The 23,441-nt window shown below is 39.3% G+C and overlaps 1 protein-coding gene and 1 long non-coding RNA gene across 6 annotated transcripts in view; one reads left to right on the top strand and one right to left on the bottom strand.

The window, feature by feature from the left end:
- The window catches only part of Setbp1 (SET binding protein 1), a 349,334-nt gene that overhangs the window by 79,315 nt on the left and 246,578 nt on the right, over positions 1 to 23,441 (bottom strand). The gene's annotated exons all lie outside the window — the stretch shown is intronic.
- Positions 372 to 22,889, top strand: LOC125363890. Its single transcript, XR_007213377.1, has 3 exons — positions 372 to 383; positions 10,953 to 10,965; positions 22,427 to 22,889. It is a non-coding gene; the product is annotated as an uncharacterized LOC125363890 (long non-coding RNA).

The raw sequence follows: 23,441 nt of genomic DNA, 5'->3' as shown, positions 1-23,441 counted from the left end.
CAAGGTGACTGTACGCATTGATTCCATGTAAGCCCAGATATGGATTTTTAAGGGAGGTTCATGCCCTGGGAGTTAGTCACCTTCTATAGCAGACTAGCTTCGTAGCTGGGCTCCCAGGTCCAAGGAGAGAGATTGAAGTGAAACCATTGGAACCTAAGAGATTATGGCAAGCTTGGGGACGGGTAGGCTGGCTGCCTTTTCACTGCTCTGTTTTAGACATGCGTAGGATATTACAGCTGGACTAGAGGGCCTTAATGCTCATTTAGCACCTTTGTTCTCAAATTTGAGTGTATACCAGTTTTCTTTTTTGTTTGTTTTTTAACAGAGGTTGCTGATCTCCTGGTCTCAGACCTTTCAGTTCAGTAGATTGAGGAGGAGGATCAGTAAATCTGAACTTCAAAGCAAGTTCACCACTAAGGCAAGGATTGGTTTTGGGGTCACACTCTGAGCTACAGTGGGCATATATAATTGTTAACTTACAGAATCACAGACTAAGGCCCAGAGAAGTCACGTAGCCTAGATATCCCACATTTCCTGCTTTTGTAGGTCATCACCGTTTCCCTTGAACCTGGTTTTGCAACCTCCTGCTTTGTACATGTGAACATTCCCTTCATCCAGAGATGAGGATGCTGTTTTGGAAGTTGTCAGCAGGAGCCAAGTGCTTGTGCTGCTGCTGCTGCGGCTGGCCTGTGATTCCCAGGCACTCAGGGAAAGTGAATAGCCTTCCTACTCAAGGGGAAAGAATGCTCTGGGGATTCCTCTCTGTGTTCTTGTTTGAAAGAAGTGATTGGCAGGTAGGGGAAGCAGGAGCTACTCAGAAATGGCTTGGCTGTCTCACACAGCTATTAGTTTCCAAACAAGAGTTAAAAAATACACATACTTCTATATATTTATATCTATATCTATCTATATCTATCTATCTATCTATCTATCTATCTATCTATCTATCTATCTATCTATCTACAGAAGAAGGTAGCAGAAAGTACTTAAGGCTATATGATCTTAAATGTCTCTTCTAACTTGAGATTCTATGATCTATGAAATCGGCTTTCTTAGTCCATATTGTAGTAAAATTCCCTCATGCCATATCTTACTATACAAGAGTCTGTGAAGAGATGAATGTATAATAGAATAATGCTGAGTCCCATAAAAGAGTTTACAGTGGAAACTACACATTTCCGAGTCTTATTTCAGTAATCAATCTATAAATGTGTGCTGACACCATTATCAAATAATGTCCAACTCATCCATTCCTGGAACTTTCTTATTGTCTTCTCAGCATTACTCCATATCTGAGGTCAAGTTCTGTATTTATGGGCTTGCTTATTGTCTGGACCCCAAAAAACAAGAATAGAAGGAAGTCTTCACAATTCTTTGGAACTGCGGTCACCAAAATACTTAGAATAGGGTATGTGGAGGAAAACGCTAAAGTTCCTTTAGAGTTCTTTTCCTCCAAATTTACAACCATACTGGTTTGTTGAATCACAGACCAGCAATTAGGAAGGAACTACAGTGCTTATAAATCCACTAATGAGGAGCATTAATAAAGAGCCAAGATGGCCCCAAATTTTTGCTTTTCAGTCAGTAGAATTCTCCCTCCATAGTCATCAGTTACTTAGATCTGTAGATTCAACTGAATACATAATGAAAATATTTCTTAAAAAGTTGCACCTGTTCTGGCACATACACTTTGCGTCACTTTTCTCTAAATGCTAGAGTAGAAGAGCTGTTTATATAACATTTATATTGTATTAGGTACAATATGCAATGTAGAAATGATGTAAAGTGTTGAGAAGAATATGCATATGTTCTATGTAAATGCTTCACTAATGCATATAAAATACTTGAGCATCCTCAGTTTATCTGCAGAGGGTCTTGGAACCAAGCCCTTGTGATGCTACAAGTTGCCTGTATACATGGAGGAGATAGTGTTAACAAAAAACATTAAAATGCATTAAATTAACATTAAATCGCATACAACAAATTTTCTCAAGTCTTTGCTATATTTAGTTTTTCACAGAGCTTGGATCCACTTATGAGTCACTTGTGGTTTTTATATCATGGACCACATTGCTAGCTTAAGTCTGGAACATCTTCCTAAATTCTTACAGCAAAACCACCAGCTTGAGCCGATGGTCATTTGACACATGAAGTATCACCCTGATTTCCACAGTATAACATAGCTTTGTGATTTCTCCAGGGCCAAAATATTGCTAAACTATGTCTATTTAGAAAGGATCACTTGCTCACGTGACTGTAAACTGAGTCTTGAACTGTGGCAAAATTCGTATTGATACTGCCAGAAGTATGTTGAATTTTATTCAAGTACGGCAAATCTTTTGAAGTCATTTTAGAACAAAGGGCTAGACATATATGAAAGGCTTGGAGGTAAAGTTACAAACAGACCGCTTCCAGGAATACAAGTTTCAAACACAAGAAAACATTGACCATACTAGAGCTGACCTCTCATTTCGCAGTTGGAAGTAAGTGTTGAGTCAGTGTCTTGGGTCTCACTGTCCATCCCCTGGGACCTCAGCTCTGACTGTGCTTAGTTTCTAGCTGAGTATACCAGGAGTGAAGGAAAGCCCCCAAGGCCTTTTAGTCACTTAACCCAATATCTGTGGAATAAATACCTTGTTTAAGTCACCAACTGGAAGGAAGAAAAAAAACAAAAAAACAACTCTGCAGTCAGACAGATTTGGGTTCAACTTCTGGTTCTGCCTCTCAATAGATACATGATCTTAGACAAATTATTTCCTTCTTGAGATTTAATATTCTTATCCTAACAGATAATTCTGTATACATAATCTTTAAGAGATCTGGAATAATTAAAGTTATTTTATTAAAAAAATGTCAAATGGTATTAGATCCTAAGCTTTAAAAACAGGTTAGCTGACAGAGCAAACTCACCTCAGCCATCACGAGTAGGAATAACAGCCCAGAAGTGGGGCATCCTGAACAGGGCTTGGTAAATCTATATCTCCTCATCTTGTCTATAAAGACTCACACAGCAGGTGTGGCACACACCTGTAGTTGCATCTACATGGAAAGTAATGGTATGAGGATTGAAGTCTGAGACTGGCTAATGTAAAAGGAGCTCGAGAAAAGAACTAAAGTCAAAAGAGAGGAATGTGTGGCTCAAGTGGTAGAGACCTTGCCTAGCAAGCACAAGGCCCTGAGTTCAAACCTTACTATGGCCTAAATAAAGAAAGAAATAGATGGATGATAGATATACTGATGGATGGAATGGTGGATAGATGGATAGATAGGGAGGACTAAGTAAACTTGACATTGTCTATTTTAAGCATAACAGCTTTCTATTTGGATATTCAATAACATCCTTGCTTTGAAATTTTGTCTTCTCTACTGTAAGATAGGGTTAATTTTCTACTGTTAAATAGGGCTAATTCTACTTAGCTCTGTTCACTTCAGGATAACTGTGATGATTCTGTTGGAAAAAGGTGATGAGAGATGCTAGGGGAAGCCTAAGAACTAAAAAGTGCTATGCTACCAGGACTTCATGCCCACTCACTTGGGCTTCTGTTTATATGGGTTTTATGATTATTATCACTAAAAGATATACGATGTCATGGTTTCTTCTGCAGAGGCAGACCCCTTTTAACATGGACATTGGCTTCTAGCTTCCTTTTTTTTGAAAAAGAGATGACTTTGCCTTGCAATAATAAACATAGTGAAGTCCCTATTGATATTCTTAAACCATAAGCCTGTCTCAATGTTTTATCAATCAATCGTGGCTGCCACTTTTCTTTTGCAAGCTGAAGAATAACAGTTATGTTTCTTTTTGCAGTTCCCAAACTAAAGTTGGGTGGCAAGTTGGGTGCAGCTCTGAATGTGATGAGGGGATAGAACTGTTCTAGGAATATGGAACATTTTATGATGTTGTGTAGTTAATCTCAGTCTCAAGAAAAGGAGCAGATGACCCTTGAGCTGAAGAGTACAGCATGCCACTGAGCATTTCTGTACATGAAGACTATACTTTCGGAAGCTAGGGAAGATTTTTGTCAGGTCATCAGCACCATTCATTTCCTTAGAAGTAATAATGAATCACTTCTGGGTGGATACATAAGGGGTACAAAATAGATGAAGGGCCAGGAATCAGTGGCTCATGCCTGTAATAGCTACACAGGGGTCTGAGGGTCACAGTTCACAATTAGCCTGGGCAGGAAAGTCTGTAAAACTCTTTATCTCTAACCAGCAAATAGCTGGAAGTGGAGCTATGGCTCAAGAAATAGAGCACTAGCCTTGACCAAGAAAGCTAAGGGGCAGCACTAAGGCCCTGAGTTCAAGTCTCAGTACTGGCATTTAAAAAAAAAGGATGGAGGGCAAAATGAGGGACTCTCTGGGAGAGTCTGCTTTGGGTTGGGTCAGACATGCTTGAGTTTATGGGCTGCATTGTCTCTGTGAATTGACTCCACTGGCCCTAAAATCCAAGACAGGTTATGGGATCATTCTGGGAAATGAGGTTATAACTTCTACCAGGGAAACATTAAAAAAAAAAAAAAAGACATGGTGAGCTACTAATAAATCAGCACACAATTAAGGTTAAAAAGTCAAGGTTCGGGAAACATCAAGGTTCAGAATTAAATCAACGTATCAGTGTAATTCAAAGGCTAGTGCCTGGAAGGCAGCATTTTATTCACAATCCAATTCGTCTATCAAGAAGCATTTCCTTGCTCCTGAGCCCTGGTTCAGCGCAGTGAGTTGGGACACTTGCCAGCTGCGGCCAGATTTCCTAGCCTGTGTCACTTGTGATGATGCACTGGTCCAGATTTGCAGCCGGAGTTATATTCTGCTCATTAGCCATTCTCCCTTTTTAAGCTCCTTGCTGTTGGTGATGATGGTTTGTTTTGCTCTTTTCCAAGACTGAATATGAAGTGCATATATTCCTTCATGTCTCTATAGCTATTTATAGCTGACCAGAGCATTCCCCTAAATACTTTCTTGAGTCCTACCTAGGATTAGCAAGATCATACACCAACAGACCCTTTTCTTAGCACATATTTGAGGGGATTCCACAAGTTAGCGATTACCAGAAGTCTTTCCATGTCCTGGGGTTTGCCTTATATTGAAGGGCAAGAAATTGATTCAGGACTTCAGAGGGAATAACCTGAGAGAAAGTAAGAGGTGCTGGGTATTAAATCACTGGAGACAAGAAACTCTTATTCCTTAATTACATACATCAGCACTTTTTGTCATCTTTAAGTAGTTGTGCAGAGGAATTGCCATGCAGTAATGTAATTTATGAATACAATGCATCTGTCTTCATCCACATCACCCCTTTCATCAGTCTTCCCCATCCCTCCCAACCCACTTCTTCCCACAATTTTCTTAGTTTTGTAGGACACACATCAAATTTTCTGACTGCATTCTCCCTACTTTTCCCCTTCATCATCTACCTTCTTCCCCTTGACTCCCCACCCTCTCCCACCTTTCCAGTAGCCTTTTCCTGGTGTGTATTTTATTAGCCTGTGAGTTAGCTTTCCTAAGGATTTACATGGTTTGGGAGACTTTCCCAAATCTGTCATAGTTCGCTTAATACATTTGACACCTTTGCTCTTTCAGTCTTTACAATAAATTCCAGAATGTCTTCTATTCCTCCTCTATCCCCTAGCTTACAGATGTGAAAACTGTGGCTTCTAGAAGTAAGGTAATGGCATAGGGAAAAAAAATCACAGGGCTAGCGAGTTACCAAATTGGGATTCGAATGCAAGTATTTCTTTCTTCCATTGAAACAGTTGTTTTAATTCCAGGGTTCCTAGCCTGGCATATAATCAGTTTTGGAGCAGTTACTTCCTTTATGCCTGGCTCTGTTCTATGATGCCTTTCCTTTAACCTTCCTAGCACAGATGAGGCAAAGTACCATTATTTTGATACAGAGAAGCAGGCCATTCACCCTGTTTATCCAGCTAGAATGATTAAGCTAGGGTCTAATCTAGACCTTTGCATGTCTAGAGTACTAGTGTTCACTAATTATGCCTACAACCAATTATTTCCCTGCTTGCCCTGACAAGTCTCAGTCCTAAATTTGAAACCTAGATCATCACGGTAGGGTCGTGAACAGATTCACTGCCCAGACTAGATAGTCCCAGCAAGGTGGATAAAAGCCCTATGACTTTCTTACTGCGTGGAGTTCCTAAGTTGACATCAGAAAGTGAATAATTTTTTTTCAATGCTGGCTCTTTCTCTGTGGTTTTAATTATTTACTCACTCAGGTTCATTTGCTTTGGAGCTTCTTGAATGTCAGCGCTTCGGATTGCAAATGCGAGCCAAGCTTTGGCCTTTCCAGACGCCCAGGGTTAATGCTGACTACAAACAAGGGGCCTCCAAAGCCACTGTGGCTTCCTTACCCTTCCTCAGCACCTGCTTCCTGCCTCAAAACATTTCCTTGGTGTTGTGCAGAAGGGGCCTGAATACACTGAGGAGCTCTGGTGTCTAATATGTAGGAGTATGTACGAGTGCATGCATGTATAAGCATTCCTCCCCTGAGTGCCTATCTCATTCCTACTGGGTACACCTGAACAGTCTACTGACGGTGGCAGTAGGCAGCTTGTGAAATAATTCCTCAAGGTAGAGGAAAGAGTCCCACTATTACAGACCAACCCTGCAAGCATCAATTCTGCCATTTTTAACTTCAAGAAACTAAAAGTGCTTTATTATTTCCCTGTCCATCTTCTGCAGTATAGTTAGCATTTCTTCCTTGATGTATTAATGGGAGGATTTGGAAGAATAAAGTGCTGTGTAGTTAGGATGGTTGGGAAGAGTGACTTCTTCTCTGTAGACAGATTCACATCACTCATCCATGTGTTAAATGCCACAAGATGTCATGTGGTAATAATCACATATTTTTAGCTATTCTAGCATTTAATAAATGCAGACTGTGCTTTTTACTGAACATCTGTCCAGATTTCTCGGGGTGCTAGACAGTGTCAAGAATTTGTATAGGTTCTCAGGCGGGGTCTACACACATTTAAACCAGCAACTTGATGAATAAATAGTTACCATAGTTTTTGGATGCCTAGATTGCTAACACGAGAAAAAGTGTAAACAGTACTAAATAAGAATTTGTATTTTGTGTAAGTTGATTGACGAGGTAACACAATTCCGTCCAAATTCCATCTCCATAGTAAATGGCGAATGGTAGGTGATGAACAAATGGTTCTCCAGGTGAGGGTGTTAACTGTCTTGTAGCAAGCAGATCTGCAGGTACTGCACATGGTTATGCCCATTTCTTTGAAGTGCTGAAGGACTCTTTTTTTTTTTTTGTCAGTTGTGGGAATGTTTTCTCTTTGAATAATCTTCTGGTGCTTCTTAATAAGGAATCTTAAGGTCAGAGAAATACAAATACTAGAGTAGAACAGAACTTCTCTGCTGTGTATAAGGTTTCCTATCTATCCGTCTGTCAGTCTATTTCTCATCTATCTATCTGCGGGCACTGAGGCTTACGCTCAATTCTCACTCTCACTTGGCTTACATGCTTCGCTGGCACTCTACCACTCCAGCAATGCCTCCACCATAGCATTTTGCTTGTTATTTTGGAGATTGAGACTCACAGACATTTCTACCAGTGCTCACTTTATTTGGCTATCCTCCAGGTATTGGCTTCTTGACTATCTAGGATTACTGGCATGAGTCATAAGTGCCTGACTTCCAATCATTATCTTTGTCCCCTTATTGATCATTATAAAACTTGTGGCAATAGGGCCACATAAGCAGGAGTTAGTAAACTTCTGGTCAACTAAAGGTTGCAATATGTATGTGCCTTTGTAAGGGACTTATACCGAAGGATCAAAAGAGATAATGACCAAAATAATTTTACTTATAATTTTTATTAGTCCCTGGGGTTTCATGAGCCTTCCAATTTTTTGTTTTGCTAGATGTTTTTGAAACTGAGTCTTGCAGTTTTCTGCTTGAGCTGGTTTTAAACAGAAATCCTTTGGACCACATCCTCTTCAGCATCCTGAGTTACAAGAGTGAGCCACTAGCATGTAGGTGGCAATTCCAGCTTTAAACAGAGTTACTCACAGGCTAACTTAGAAAATTACATATTATCCTGACCCACATCTTTGTTTTATTTTCTTCTTATTTTCATGGAGCATATTTTATATATTCATGGGGAGAGTGCTTAATGAAATGACTGTGTTTTAGAGGTGACACTGCTCACCTTTGTGCATTTTCTGATATAAAGCAGGCTGATGCCTAATACATATTTGTTTGAGAACAATCATGTGTATTTGAAGCTATACCAGTAATAATGTATTCTATTATTGAAAAGCAGCTGAAATCAATGTATATGAATTAGCAAATAGAGGTTGGCATATTATAGGTGCTTAGTGAATGTTATAATCTTCATATCTGCTGATATTTTCTTGCATGTCTTCTGTGAGTCAGGCATTATGCTAACAACTCTGTGAGCAAACGCATACTATGAAGTGGTAACTATTGTTGGACACAAGAAATCAGAGGCAAAAATTGCTTCATTCATTTCCTTCCTGCTTTATCTCTTTGCTCAGCCTCTTTCTTTGTCTAGCTCATTACCCTCCATCTGAAGGTTCCCATACTTTTTGACCTAAATTCTATGGCAAATCTGCTAGGGTTGCAGTCTTCTGAAATCATACGAGTCCTCAGCTGACGCGGCTATAGCAATGAAAGGGTTGACTGTACTTTTAAAGAACTCAAGTCCCTATCCCAAATCATACAAATTACCCAGTTATGGAGCAGTAGATTTCCTTAATTCAAGGGCAGTGGTGTATATTGGGCATGTGCATGCCTATTTGACTTTAGTAAGACAATATGTAGGGTTTGTCCAGGTGGAGCTACACCTGAGGCCACAATAATATGTCTGTGGCAGATATGAATGCCAGCAGATCGATTCTGAAAGGAGTATTGTTTAGGTGACTCAGGAGGCCAACCAGAAACAGAAGATGAGGCAGCGGAAATAGTCACAGCCTTTGATCTTCAGTGAAATTTCATTTTTCAAATAATCTGGAGCCTGTCTGGGGGCCTGGGTGGACTTCCTGTGGGTACTGAGCTTTGAAATCACAGCTTCATAAAGTAGGTACTTGGTAGAGGAAGAACAAATAGGATTTCACACATCATGTCAAATCTAGGCCCCACCCAGCCAAGTATGACTGCTTTTCTTGTGACCATTCCTCTAGTAAGCTGCCAGCCACACTGATGCCAAAAGACCCAACCTAAAGTCCATACTCTAGTTGAATAAAAATGTCTCTGAAGGCTGAGATTTATAGCTTCACAGGAAAGGTCTGGGAGGGGAGAGAAAGCTTAAAAGAATATTTTGTGTGGAGTTATGGTACTGCCAACAGTTTGTGGGTTAGGCAGGGCATTGCATTCTGAAAGATTAGACGTAACTGAAAGCCCCCCACCCCTCTTCTTCTCTTTTAATAGCAAGGAAATATAAATCCTCCCCTCATGTCAGAGTCTCAACTCTTCAGACATTTTGTACAATTTTTCCCATTCAGGAGCATTTAACTGAAAGGAAATTAGGAAAACTGTAAGCTTTATTTTTTCTTTTTACTTCTGCAAACCAAAAGAATTTAAAGATATCAAGTTTAGCTTTCTAATTTAATTTCTGAACTCTCTTTCTCTCTTTTTAATGAGAAAGAACTTTCGTGGATCTGAGGAGAAAGCACATGTTTTTATGATTACCAGAATTCTGGTGGTTGGTATTTTGTGAAAATGCCACAGAGCTGTACCATGAGGTAGAGAAAGCGTTCACAGTGAACCGCCCGCCCTGACTCCCACCAAAAAGAAATGTCAGCAAGAAATCTAAGCAAAAGAGTTATTTTACTCTTCGCATAGAATAGAATACAGATTCTGAACTGTGAAAAGATATCATGAGTGAGAAGTGTTTTGATTTTCTAAGTGTTCCAGGCCACCTCCTCCTAGCAAGCAAGCTATTCTTGGATTACAAACAAATCTTAGCTCCCGCTTTGCCCCTCAGCACACCCTGAAAGTGAATGAGTCATTAAAACTCAATCGCTCAGGTGAAGTCTACAGGAAAGGGCTCTGTTTGCCTACTAAGGGAGAAAAGCTTGTTAAATTATGCAGATACATAACAAAATCACAGGATGGCCTGGAACTACTTAAAACCATCCAGGTAAGAAAAGTCACGACCTTAGAAATCTTTATAAGGCTGAGTGTTCACCGTGCTATTTGTTTTACTCTAGTGATCTCTTTCCTAGCGTCTTTCTGAAGAACCACAGACCTGGCCGTACTTACATTTCAGCTTCTTGTGATCTTTAACAGAGGGCCAATTGAGCCCATTGGATTTCTGCCTGACTGAAACTGTGAAATAATTGAATTGCTTTAAGCTACTAAGTTTAAGCTGGTGCTGTGTTACAGCAGCAATGGAAAATGTATACACATTCCATTTCTTTTCATATTTATGGCTGAGGTTAGCAGATAAAATGGTGTGCAAAACAGGTGGTGCTAAGTAGGACTAAACATTCTCAGTGTGACAAACCAAATGGCAGGGGTCAGAAATTGCCACCCCTTTGATCCAAAAGAACTTCTAACTCCGGCGGGTGATGCCTACCCAAAGAACATTCAGTTATTTTTAGGTGAAATTTGTATTTTTGTCACTTATCCACAAGAACTACATAATCCCACAACCCTATCTTCACCATCAAATCAAGCTGTGGTCCAGCAGATTTCTGCCCCTCTGTCTATGTGTATGTATGTTGAGAGCTGGATTTAACTTCACACCAGTGGGAACATAATTGGGAAGGAAAGCCTGCCGCTTAAAGAAGACAGTTCTATAGCAATCTGCTGTTTTGTATTTTCTGTACTTGAATACATTATCCAAAGTGGAAATGAAAGGAAATAAACATTATTAGCAAGTATGCTCTGACAAATATGCTGGGCAATCCTGTGTGTACTCTGCCTTTACTTGGTTTTCATAAAAACTCTGTGAGGTAGGTATTAATAGTCTCATTTTTCAGATGAGGGAAAGAAGGATCAAAGAGACTAAGTTATCCAAGGTCATGTTACTAGTAAGTAGGGGATTTAGCATCCAAATCTACATCTAAGAGACCGAACTCCTGGGCTTTTTTTTTTTTTCTTCTTCTTCTTCTTCTTCCTCTACTAGTGTGCCTTAGAAGTTACAGAATTAATTCTTAAGCCAGTGCTTCTCAAAAGTGTATACCAGGAACCCATAGTGGTTTGCAAGGATCAGTCTAGTAATATCCATCAGTAAGTTATGGACTCAGCATCATCTCAAGGATCATAGGAGAGAATGGCATGATTGTAATCTCCCCACAGCTCAAATTTGATCTGGGTGAGTCAAAACATCTCTATGTAACATTAAGGTAAGTGGGACAAAATCAAACATAAACAAGCAGTGGGATGAAAGTAAATGCATTTGTTATGCCACAGAGGCAGAAGATGCTAGTGGTTAAGGAAACTAATAGCCAAGATTTGGAAAACAGATGGAAAAGGAGATGTTCTACACAAAGGATGCAATGTGGTGATTGGAGCCTAAGATGAAGGGCTAATTATAGTATTTTCTATAAACTACAGAGGAGATTTAACAGGACTACAGCAGGGGAATAAGCTGGAAATGATCAGGAAAGAGTAAGCGCTGTAAGGGTAGATAACAAAGAATCTTTGAAGGTAGATAATTTTGGACTTAATGCAGTAGGAATTGATATTTCCACACCTGGCATCAATTATTCATTTACCTAGAGTTACCTTCAGAGGTGTTTTCTTAAGAACGACTACATTTTTCTTCTTCCATTTTAGTAGTGAAAAATCTTTGTTTAGTTTGAGCTATAAGGGGGAGGTGGATACAACTGAGTATGGTTCTGGTTTTTATTGCCAAAAGAATCAACAAAATGAAAAATAAAGTAGCGGTGATTGCTCAAGACCAAGAAGCTGCAGCCCTGGCCTGGAGAAAGTTCAGCCCACATAAGTGAAGTTTTTCTGGAGTCATCCATGGGCCAAGTGGAGCTGCCACGCTGTGATTGGAAATTATGAGAAAGAGCCAACACTCCTGTCCTTGGTGGTGTCAGAGGGAGGCACTCAGAAACAGGACTCCTATGTATGATAGATCCCTTGGGAAAGTTTCCCTTTAATGATAAACTCCTACTGCGGTCGCAAAAAGAATGCAAGGAAAGTCAAGGCAAAAACTTATTTCTGTTAGCAAACCTATGATACATGCATGCATTGAGTATGGAGACGTCAGCTGTTGTCCTCTTTGCCTGATGTACCGAAAACAGACTCAGTATGGAATAAATGTAGACATGCCTTACTTGTGAAAGAACTGTGGACTTTACACGCTCAGTTTAGAAATACTCATGGATGTATCAGTAAGGGAAATAACCAAGTCCTAGCCTAAGACTGACAGAATAGTCGATGTCTTCTTTTTAACTGCTCTTTTATTAGTGACAGCAACTCATAACATATAACTAGTTAATTCATAACTATAGTTAACTAGCCATAACTAAACTGGCTTTTGGAAGTGTGTGTGTTCGTATGTGTGTGTGTGTGTGTGTGTTTATGTATGTAAGAAAGAGAGAGAGAGGTATTTGTAATCAAACTGGCTAGTTTCATTTTACATTGCTGAGGTGGACATGGGTTTTCGAATTTTGGAAACTAACTGCATTTCCCCTTGTCAGAATCTGTGAAAATATATTCAACACTCAAGACTCTTAGGGGAAAAAGTTGGAGAACTGTCTTTAATCCTTACTAATTTGTGTCCTTTTCAGTTACTGTCCTGGAACTTGTAATTTTCTGGTGATTTTTAATTTCAGAGGGACAGTATGGTTTCATGTCCAATTGCTGCTGACTTTTTTTTCACTTAATGCATTCCTCTATTTGGGTAATTACCCAGAATGCAGAAGGAAGGGTTAACATGGTCCAATCTGGGAGGGTGTTTAAGAGAAAACTGCAAAGGCCACGCAACCAAAGGAGGGAGAAAGGAGAGGGAGATGAATTGCTGGAGGAAACGTGGGTTGGTTTATCCTAGCTCCGCTGGGGTCCTGGGAGGAAGGCAGAGATGGGAGAATGGTTAACATGGGTGGGAGATCTGAGGTTTTATACACTCATAATGCTTGCTTCTGAGCCTTAAAGGCTCTTTGAAACTTTCCACATTCTTCACTATTAGGTATTTTTAACATGATAAAAAAAATCTCAAATATTTTCCAAATTAGAATTTGTTATGTGCTTATAGGCAGGAAATACAATTTTATTGTTGCTGTCAGACCTCACAGAGAAAAACAATATTTAGCACTTACGGATTCTGTTGCTTAGAAGACAGACTGGCATGCATTTGTAGGATTACAACACATCCTTTCATATCAATACCTGCCTCATTTTATAGGACAGGGTTTAACATTATTAAATGCTTGGTATTTTCCATGTGATTAGGAAAATAAACTAAGACAAATATAATTACACAAAAAATAATATCCTATAAGAAAAGCACTTTTGGTTTACTGGTCTTATTGGTATATAAAATAAGATCAATGGATACAAAATCCATAGTTTTCTAGCTCACATGTCAATTCCATTCAGAAAGGCATGAGGTCTTTATAATTATGTCCCACACTTTTGAGATATAGTCCAAGCTCATGACTTTATGACCTGCTCTATTGTCTTGATTCTTAGCCCATAGTCCTCTCAAGTTATAAATATTTGGTAGGTTCACCAGTAGGTATGTAAAGTCCATCAAACTGTACAAAATTTTTCCTTAGAAAATAACAGATTTAAATATTAGCTTGAGGGCTGGGAATATGGCCTAGTGGCAAGAGTGCTTGCCTCACATACATGAAGCCCTGAGTTCGATTCCCCAGCACCACATATATAGAAAATGGCCAGAAGTGGCGCTGTGGCTCAAGTGGCAGAGTGCTAGCCTTGAGCAAAAAGAAGCCAGGGACAGTGCTCAGGCCCTGAGTCCAAGCCCAGGACTGGCAAAAAAAAAAAAAAAAAAAAAAAAAAAAAAAAAAAAAAATTAGCTTGAAAGTTTTGTGAATAAGAACATTTTTTCTCTTCCCCATGTTCTTTTTGATGGTTTTCAGAACATCCTTGCTCTCATCCTGTCTCAGGTAAGATGAATGTTCTATATACAGAGATAATCTCACATAGAAGGCTTGGCTAATCCTGGCTTCAAAGATCTGCTTATAAATAAAAAACAATTTTAGTCAAGATTAAATTACCTGTTAACTAGTGTCTTACTCTAGTCACCACAATTTAACTCACTAGCAAGAGTTCTTTAGGGATAAATGAGAAGTAACATTATGCACCCTATAAGACTTATAGAACATAGTGGTATAACTAGATGGATGTTGTGATTCAGCATTTTTTTCCTGTGCAAAACTGGCTGGGTGACTGGATTTTTGTTTTCAGTACTGGAAGTAAAAGATAGAGCCTTGTACATGCTAGACAAGTGCTCCAACACAGTCCCTGCGCTGTGACTCTGGATTCTAATTTCCTTGTCTGTCAAGTAGGACAGCACAGGTATCTATGGCTTTATGCTGGGCTCAAGATCATTTGAAGATCAAATGAAAAGAATGTGCTTTGAAAAAAACAACACTGTTCAAACATAGGGAATAACTGTGATAGAACTTCAGATATTTCACCAACAAAATATACCCCCTTCAACTTTGGTTTTACTCCTGTCCCACTTTTTCTATGTCTAGTTCTCTCCAGGAAAGTGGGGAGCCAAGCAGGCGCTCCTCTTGGGACTTGCCATTCTACTCTGTTGCCCACCCACTCACGTGTTCTTATCCTACTTGTATGAGGTCTATGTGCAAATAACCAATATCATCTTGCTTTTACAACATGCAACTTATTACTCTGTAAGGTGTTTTATGAGCTCTTTTCCCCTTTGGAATGGGTTTTTATTTCCAGCCATTAAATGTGTACACTCCTATTATTCTTTCTAATTGCTTTGTATATATATGTCTATGCCCAACTCTTGTGTCCTGATAGCTTTACAAGTTCCTGGAGGACAGATATTATTTCCTGGTATTTCCATTATTGCACCCAGGTCCTAGCACCAAGCTTAACACCTTGAAGGCTTAGGACCTTTTAACTTTGATTTATCCTTCCTTCCCGGACACCCTGCTCATAGCAGTTAGGCCTATTACCAGTGCTTCCTCATTCAACTGCTAGCTTCAGTCTAACCAGGTACTTTCCTCTCTTCTCCCCATCCCCATGTCTTCACTCCTGTTGCTCGTCCATCCTTGCTGTCTACCTCTTCTCCTCTTACCCATTTTTACTATTGCCACTGGGACACTGGTTTTTTTTTTGTTGTTGTTGTTGTTATTATTGTTTTATTTTGTTTTAAACAATTCTCCAAGAGTTTACCCCAGAATTTTATCTCTCACTGAAAATCTTGTCAACATTTCAGATTCTGGATCCCCACCAAGTGTATGGTTGACTATGAATTTAACACAGACTCCAGTAGGCCTAGTGTGACACTTTAGTCTCTTCTTTTCCTTGCCATGTCTCTTCTTCCTGTATTCCTAACTACTCCAGCCATTATGCTATTTGTTGAGTGGCTAAAGAGCTCTCCATCACTTTTAAAATGTAAGTGCAATGTTCAGTAACAGATACTTATATTAAACTTCTGATAACAGAAGTGGCTCTTCCATATATTTACAGTGACATAGCTGACATTGACAGCACCATAAGAAAGACTTCTCAAATAGTCATTAGCATGATCTATGGAGCAGAAAAGAAGGAGCTGGCCTGGAATCTCCTCTCTTTTTCCAGTAATGAGACTTTTCCCTATTCTATACATAGTTTTCATGGGAAGTGGAATGGGATGGTGAAAAGGATTCTGACACTGGGTTTATGATTCTAATGTTAGAGTTGCTCAGTATATCTCAGACTTAAAACCTGCAGAAAACTGCAGTGCCACTATTTATAAGCTTTAGCAAAGATTTATTTTAGTCTAACAGGGTTTAAGTAGGGAGAAACGGAAAAAGAGAGAAACATTTCCTGTTTCTCATGCAGAAAGTGGGAGTGAAAGATTCTGCAGTGTCACATCTTAAGGGTTGACTTAAAAAAAAATCCAAGTCTCCTTAGAAGCAAGGGAGGGCTTCTCACACCACATAAATCTCTCCCATTTTGCACCTGAAGCCTGCGTGTTCCCATTGCTCACTTCCTTGTTAACTCCTTACCAGTTTGGTTTGGTACACAACCCACTAAGACTTAAACGTCTGAGGCGTTCCAACACACAAACTTTTCTGTTGTCTTCAGGGTCACCAGGATGTTCACACACCCTCACCTGTCCACACCCTTCATGGGCACTGCAGCTTCTGGTTCTGTTTTTCACTATTTAGTTTCACTCTTCTCTGACACCCTTATTACTCCTCTGGCATTTCTGAAAACTTTCCTTTCTCTTTTCTTCTTTTTTTCTTTTGCCAGTCCTGGGGCTTGAATTGAGGGCCTGAGCACTGTCCCTGGCTTCTTTTTGCTCAAGGCTAGCCACTTGAGCCACAGTGGCAGTTCCGGCTTTTTCTATATATGTGGTGCTGAGGAATTGAACCCAGGGCTTCATGTATACGAGGCAAGCACTTTACCACTAGGCCATATTTCCAGCTCCCCTTTCTCTTTTCTGATTCCCTCTTACTCCATGGATCTAAGAATGGGCACCCTGTCAGGTCTTTCTTTCATTCTACATGGTGCTGTCCTGGGAAATCTCTGGCTCAGCACACACTGGCAATCACTGGCTGAAGACTTCATTGCCTGACATGCAAATAGGTATTTTTTCTCTGATTTCTCTAATTTCACTCAGGTGCCATGAATTTCCCTGGCATCTGGGGAAACATACTAGGGACATATTTGACTTGGATTAGAGAAAGAAAGAGGTAGTAAATCAATAATGATTTCTTATGAGATGTTTTGGCTTGGATACCTGGGTAAAAATGATGCTTGTGTGATGTTTATAATCTTTCAGGGTGACAGAATGAAGCCATAAGGGCGTCATGATGGGTACTATCCAAACAAGTAAGTGGATAATTATACTACAGTGGGAAGAATGCAGGGAAAAGGCAAATTTTTCCAAACCAGAGGAGGGACAATGGTGAGGGAAGAAAAAGTATAATGTCATTGCATTATTTATACTAGTTTAAAAAGTGGCTTCTTACTCTACAACTTCTGAATATAAGAAAATGGCAATCATTCTTTTCTTACATTATTTGCTAGGATTCTCTAAATACAGATCAGGGTCTCAATAAAATAGGACAAAGTACTGTTTTCCAAATAGTTTTGAGGTATTTCCACCTAACTACCTTTGTTCAGGTGGATTTGGGTGCTATTTCAACTTTCTCTCTCTTTCTTTTCCTAGTCATATCCCCTGGAATTTAGTCAATTTTCTTTCAGTATTATAACAGCTAGATCCCAGTTGTAACAACTGTGCATTACTTATTTCTTGTTCATTTATAAAGTGAAGGCAGGTTTGCTAGTTTTCCTGCAATGATGTTTTTTCTTATCTTTGCCTACTAACAGGCCAGCCTTTGGAAGGCATACTATACTGAATTTCTAGCCAAGAAAGGCTTCATGGCATATCGAAGCCACGTCTGTAGAAATTATAGCTTCTCTACACCCACACCTGGGTCTGCATAATTCCCTAGTCTCACAGACGTATAAATAAAATCCTCTAACTGGACAGGAGGACATTCGCCGACAGTGAGAAGATAAATGGCCCAGAGACTTCATACTCCAAAGGTGAAACTGCTCAATTTCTGATGTCAATGTTGCAAAAGTGATACTGAGTCTAAGCTGTTTTTTTTTTTAATTTGTTGCCAGAAAGTTATGGGTCACAACATTTAATTTGATTAATTCTTGGTTTCCAAAAGGAAACCTTAGGAGGAACCTTGGGAGTCCCAATAAAATAAGTATGTGCAATTGTGAAGACAGGAAAAGGAAAATATGACTTCCATCAGAGCCCACAAAGATCATTTGCAGTCCCAAACATGAGTCCCCTGAGACGCCTGGAGACCAAATTATTGTCAAAGAGATGCTTACCTTTTACAACTGCTCACAGAAAAAGAAAACATAAAGCTTAACATCTCTCCCACGATTCACCTTTCAGGCTTTTCTTTTCTTTTCCATGCCTTTCCTCTCCCTGATTTTTAAGCTTCTCAATTTGAACTCTTTAATCAGTTAGGTGTGTATCACTGTGTTCGAGACTTGACCTTCTTTAGGCTCAGTAGACTGAGCAAGATGAGGTATTTATTCAATGTTAGTATGATTCTTTAACATGCTCTGTCTGCTCTCATATTAGTGCTCTACACCATTTGTAAGATGATGCCATGGTTTTAGACTACACAAGGAGCAAGTTACTTTGCTCATAGGAATCAGGTATGAGGAGCTTCAACTTTTCTAAAGGTGAGATTAAAACCCAGGTGAAGTTTCAAGCTGGAGCCAAAGATTGAATGGGAAGAGGCCCATAATCAATACAGAGGGGTTGGTTTTAAAATGCCTGCACAACTCTTTTGGGGGCAATGTGGAAAATAACTTGGGCAATGTTTTCTTGATTGCTTATTCTGTTATTCTATGGGTGTGTGTATGTATGTATGTGTTTATGTAAACATGTTTGTATTCACATTTAAATTCTTTTGGAGACTTTCAGAATCCTAGATTAGAAGATCTGGTCCTAATCTTTTTTTGTAAAGTCTCATTTGGGAAACAGCGGCAGAATAAGTGGTTAGTGTAGGATACAAGACTTGGACAGTAGCCACAATCCCACTTAAACTGCACAGCAACCATGACTTAATTAAACTTTTGGTTATTCCTATTCAGGGACCTAGAATTTAGCCTAGATTAAGGTTATGAAGACAAGACTTTATCAGCTTTCCATTTATGATTCTCTTTTCTTCCAGTCTTCACATCATCTTTTTGCTTTTATTCCATTTTTAGGAACATTCCTCCCATATTTCTTCTGTATAGCTTTCATCACATTTCATCACATGGCTAATTCCCTCTTCTGGATGGCTGCTTGGACAAGGTTTTTATATTACCTTTGGCTTGGGTATCCTTTTCCTGATGCTGAGTGACAGCAAAGACTGCCTCCCCAAATACCCCACAGTGCTGATAAGAGGAACTGGCAAAGGGCAAGACAGAAGGCACAAGGAGAGGTGGAGCAGGCCAGGCTCCAGGGAGTCCAGCTACCTATATGGCAGGATTCTGATATCTGGGAGAAGAGTTCAGGATTAATTCTCAGCATCCATTCATCATGAGGCAAACACTTAGGGATTAGGGATGGCTATTTTGCCTAACAATGGAATGGAACTAAGAGGTAATACATGCAAATTTACTCTTCTCACTCTGCTTCCATTATCTGATAGGAGCCTGGACAGGAATGGTGGGAATATGTCAGTACCTGGCATCATTTTAGGTTACAGTATTATGCCAAGATTGTTTCCAAATAGTCTCAACAGGAAGAACATCATTCATCCTAGAATCTTCTACCACCTATGGGAATTTGGCAGTTTCACTTAGAACAGGTTTGTTCTTCTGGGAACCTGCTGCTTGTGTGAGAGATAGCAATGCCTGGTGACAGAGGGCCTCAAATGGAGCCTGATAAAGCCCCTTTTAATTCTGAGACTGAACCTTCCCACCATTATCCATTGCTTTTTTAGCCCCAGGACAGTATGTTTAAAAAAATGGATATTTACCAGATGGTATGCTTTTAGAACACAAGCCAAAAGAGTCACTGCCTTCTGAAACCAAAGAATCAGAAAAAGTAAAATATGGAAAAAATGAGAGAAGTTTGTACATCCACTAACCTGTATTTGTATTGTACAGGAACTAATAAGACAACGCAGACATCTGCTGAGCCAAGGGATAGAGAGTGAAAGATTTTTCCACACAGGAAAGAGGAAGTAGAGTGTGCAACTGCTACCCTTGCTAAATGGGTCTCTAATTCCTCTCCTCATAATGGTAATGACTTACATTGATAGGGCATCTTTCTTCAGCTCTGATCTCAGAGAATGCTCAAAGCTCTCTCTCTTTCAACTCAGCTCCTAAATCTGGTCCCCAAGAAGCTAAAGAATTGCATCCATATTTGTGCTATTTTAGAGAAGAATAGCTCATGTTAACTTGATTATTTAGAAGTGGAGCAAATAAATACAGATTGGGGAAGGGAAGGGTAGAGGGAGTGAAGCAGGGGCACTGCAGATGCTTCTTTTTAATTATGACCCTCAGCATCATCCAGCAAAGCCAACAACTCCAGTTGGGCGAAGTCTCTGGAAGTTCTTAATAACTCCAATAAGAACCTCATCTTGTCCAACCTTTTCAGAGTGCTTTACACTCTTTGGTAGGTATCATAATTAAGGTGAACTCTGGCACTGGGTTCCAAGTGTTACTAAACAAAATTTTTCCCTGTTGATGCTTTTCAGAAGTAAAGGGAACATTTTATACACGTAGAGAGGCCAAGCCTCAAAAGCAGGTAGAGAATCTGTCCTATTCTAGGACGATACTCAATAGATGACATCAATTTAACTTATATAGACATAGAAGTCACTAGCAATTCTAATTCATTAATGTATTCATTAATAAACCATGCAATTCATAGATGAGCAAAAAAAGCAGTGATGATTTAGGAAACTGGGTGTTTCAGTAAGAAGAAGAGAAGAAACCTGAGCTGTGGAGAAGTTTCCAGGCTGGTATTAAGCAGTGGCTGGGTCATGAGTGTTTCTTCTTGATTGGTTAGGGATTGAATAAAAGGATGCATTACTTTCTTCTTACTCTTTTCTGCATCACATGTGCATCAAGCATCACATGACTGCTGCACAGACAACATAGGGAGATGCAAACCATCAAGAGGATGAATGAGAGTATTAGATTGGCAACCAGGATCTGTGTTCCATAATTCTTTACTAGCTGGGTGATATACAGTCTGAGTTCACTGGGTTCAGTTCTAGCTGGCTTAGAGTCAAAGGGGATACTTATTTGAACCTGGACAGGTCTCTGAAGACTCTTGATGTTTAATTTTGAAATAAACATATAAGTTGAACATCTTGATTTACAAATCTTAAATCTAAACTGCTCCAAAGTCCGAACAAAATCTGAAAGATTTTTAGCACCATAGGGAAAAACAATTGAAAAAAAATCCTGATCATATATAAACTTTGTTTCATGTACAAAATTATTAAAAATACCATACAGAATCACTGTCAGGCTATGTGGACAAAGTAGATATGAAATATAAATGAACTCTGTGTTTAGACTGAGGTCTTATTCCCAAGATATCTCATTATATAGATGGAAATGTTTCCAAATCCTCCCCTAAAATATGAAATCTAAAACATTTCTAGTTCTAAGCATTTCTGATATAGGATATTCAACATATATCTATTTGTTAACATTGCAGATAGTGTATTATTTATGAAGCAATGAATTAAACATAGGTTTAAGGACTGAAACACAATATCCATGAGAGTTCTGGCCTTAGTCCCTTGAGTGACAAATGGGCAGACAGTTCCCAAATGTCCAGTAGTATCATAACTTAGGCCACATAGAACATTCCTAGCAGGAGTGGGCCTAGTACCCAGGTCTGCAGCTTTTTTGGTTGAAATAGATAATGTCATGAAGTTAAACAAAACGCAGCAAATTGGCCACAGGAATCCTGCTGAGAAATATAATGTATATCAGTAGATGGTTTTGAACTTCTGAGATTTATTTTTTTGGGTGTGTGAACCTTAGTCATTATTTTCTAGCTAAGTAAAGTTCCCCCCCCCCAAAAAAAAAAAAACAAACCAACACACAAAAATAAGAATACTCCAGCCATGGTTACTTTGGATCCCATGGATCAATTTGAGCATGTTGAAAGAGACCAAGAGTATTTTTTTCTGGTATAAATTTAATCTAGTGCCTTTTACCAGATGGACTTAATCTCGGCCTTATCGTACCTTCAACAAAGTCTATGAGTGAAAAACTGCAACACCACATCTACTCTGGGCAGGTAGAATATGTGTGGGTCATTTATCGCCTTCAGTAAATGTGAGAGCCATGACTGCTAATTGTTCTCTTCTCTAACCCTGGAGAATCCCTACCACTATGACAACTTATGAGCTAGTAGCAATCTGGGGCAATTGTTATGCGGTTTCTAACTATAATCATATTTCTGTCTGTAATCTGCTGGCCTAGACACTATCTTTTATTGCTCTTGTTCTCATTTTCCCTAATTATGGACTCACCAACTAGAGAAAGAGGATACGTGTGGGACATGGATCATGTGACAAACGTGAAACTTAATACCGAAAAGACTCGCTTTTTAAACCCAGGCTTTGGACACAGAGGGTTTCACACTGTATGGGAAAAGAGGATATTGTTATAACTTCTACAACTCCAAGGAAGCAGTTTCTACTATTCCAGTAAATATATGCTTTCTTCATAGATGGCAAGTGTTTTTAACATTTTTGAGACTGAAATGAAGGGATAGGTTGACTCCAAAGACAGGAAAAAAAAATCTGAGGGGATGATGTAGTTGGAAAAGAAATTCTGCCAACTATCTACAAGAAGTGTTCTTGGTGGAAGACTTTGGAGATCTGTGAGCCAAATCTCAATTCAGTGGACATGCGAAGAGATATGACAGCTAGGTTCTGCAGAGGTGGGATGGATCAGGTACCTTTTGGAGAAACCCTTTCCCCTAGTGCAGGGAAGTGAGAAATGTATAAATGCTGTTAAGATCTCATGTTAGGGACCTGCCTTTGGCATTGTCTCAAATGCCCAGGAACCAAGAAAGAACAATATGACTTGGGTTGATATCTTGGGTTATATCCATATCTTGGCCTTGGTAAAAGATATAGAATCAACCCAAATGCTCCTCAGTGGATGAATGGGTCAAGAAAATGTATATAATAAACAACGGAATTCTACTCTTCCATCAGAAAAAGAAGGATATTGTACCATTTGTAGGGAAATGGAAGGACTTGGTGAAACTTATATTAAGCAAAGTAAGCCAGACCCTAAGAAGCATGTGTTGCATGGTTTCCCTCATTTGTGGTAATTAGAATGTGTATATAAATCTACAAGTAAACACACTAGATTGTAAAAACAAATACAATGGAACATGATAAATTACACAGGTCTCTAGACAGTCACACAGTGAGACTAAAAGAGGATACTTATAGGAGCAGATCACAAAGTCTCAATAGCTATGTGCATAATAAGTATTTTCAGAATGAATTCCAAGAAACGGAAATGAGATTTTCTTTGTTGTTGTTAAAAAAATAGAGAAGAGAACAATGTGATCTGGGGGTTGTGGCTTCTTGACCGGAGAGGCTTAAGAAATCCCTGATCATTGGCTTTTGATGGTTTTGTGGGAGACTCACATAGGACAAAGGATGTGACTTGTACTGACAGTATGCTAAATGTAATTCCCATTTAACAGTAGTATTCTTGGGATCTTGGTATTTCTAATGAGTTTTAGAGGCTTTATTGAACTGGTA

The sequence above is a fragment of the Perognathus longimembris genome, chromosome 15 (assembly GCF_023159225.1).
Source record: "Perognathus longimembris pacificus isolate PPM17 chromosome 15, ASM2315922v1, whole genome shotgun sequence".
NCBI lineage: Eukaryota > Metazoa > Chordata > Mammalia > Rodentia > Heteromyidae > Perognathus > Perognathus longimembris.
Note: the sequence above shows the minus strand (reverse complement) of the source record. Positions and strands in the feature narration are given on the sequence as shown.